The 1575-nt window shown below is 31.5% G+C and overlaps 1 long non-coding RNA gene across 1 annotated transcript in view; it reads left to right on the forward strand.

Moving 5' to 3' along the window:
- The window catches only part of LOC135213824 (uncharacterized), a 67329-nt gene extending 66549 nt beyond the window's left edge, over window positions 1-780 (forward strand). The window contains exon 3 of the long non-coding RNA XR_010314220.1: window positions 512-780. This is a non-coding gene — a long non-coding RNA (uncharacterized LOC135213824). The remainder of the gene's footprint in view (window positions 1-511) is intronic.
- Window positions 781-1575: the final 795 nt, after the last annotated feature.

Genomic DNA, 1575 nt, shown 5'->3' on the forward strand with positions numbered 1-1575 from the left:
ATATTATATATATAATATAATATATATATTATTATATATATACATATATATATATATATTATATATAATAATATATCTATATATATTATATATATATATATATATATATATATATATATATATATATTATATATACTATATTAATATTATATATACACGTATATACATACATACACGTGTCTGTGTGTAACAGAAGGAATTGGGTATGCATTTAGATCCTAGTAGTATACGGATTGTAAACGTTGGCATTTAATACTGAATATAATTATAGGGTTGAAACAATTGTTGACAATGCTTCTGACGAATATGACAGCAGCTAATTTAAATTTTTTTTTCTTATAATGATGAAAACGATTATATGTTCTGCAAAATAATTTTTCTGGAAGAAATATCAGTTTACCAAGTACGACACTTGATGAAGTTATTATTGATAACAAAAGTGTCCAGTTTTAGTATTCAGTTTTGTAGGTGTTATCTGCTTGTCTACAACTATTATTATTATTATTTGCAGTTATGTCCGAGAAGGCGTATTCCTGCTGTCAACATGAGGAATGAACCGACGAGCCAGTCAGATGTGTATTTGGTGAGTAAACTATATTGTGATAGCTTTTGTTAGCCTACAATTTCGCTGTTCTCCAATTAAGTACTTTAGAGAGGAAGCGTTATCAGAGTTTCTGAGTAAGTACGTTAGACGGCAATCATTATACTTCAGTAATTTTTGTGCTTGTATTTTGTATGAGTTATGGCCTTTTCGAATATTTTTTGTGGGTATTCGGTATCTCAGCAGTTTTCTTGGTTTGTTGTGTTTGTACTGTTTCTTGTTACGGTGCTAGTAATGATGATAATAGAACGTACTATTCAAGCAAAAAATGTAACAGTGTGTATGTGAGCGTGCATACAGTTTACTTTGAATGTAATGATAAACCGCTAATAGTCAAGCTTAACATCGAATTCACTGTGCAGTAGGAATAAACATGGAATTGTTCCTAACCTGTTGGGATTCGAAACCTTGCCTTTCAATGTTAGCACAAGGGCACTCAACTGTCAGAAGATATTTGAACGGATCTCGACTTTGTTGTAAATATATCATGTTCAGGTGATGTAGTTTGAATCGCAGTCGTCCTGTACGATCGGTTTGTCGCTATTTCTGCACGTGAAATTCTCGTGTAAGTTTTAGTGAACTCGATTTTTATGGGGTGGTTTTAGGTTAATATTTCGAAACTATTTGCTATTTATCTACCGTAACATGTTATTTATGAAAAGCTTTCCCTTTCACATCAGCAAATTACTGCTGATGAAATGTTTCGTATTGTCGATTTTTGTTGAAGGCTTTTCAGTGATTTAAGGTCTGCTGAACTTTGTGGAAGGGCATGAATAATTGCTATTTTTTTTTCTTCCTTATTCATTGTTGTCTCGGTAAATTTTAATCGGAAACCTGCTTGAAAAAGCTATCAATATTATATAGACATGCGTTATGAATTTTTTAGCTGATCGTAAATATACGCAGACGATATTATGATAACTAATTGGGGTTGATGGAAACCTCAGTTGCTCACAGCCATTGGCTACATGATA

This window comes from Macrobrachium nipponense, chromosome 43, assembly GCF_015104395.2.
Source record: "Macrobrachium nipponense isolate FS-2020 chromosome 43, ASM1510439v2, whole genome shotgun sequence".
NCBI lineage: Eukaryota > Metazoa > Arthropoda > Malacostraca > Decapoda > Palaemonidae > Macrobrachium > Macrobrachium nipponense.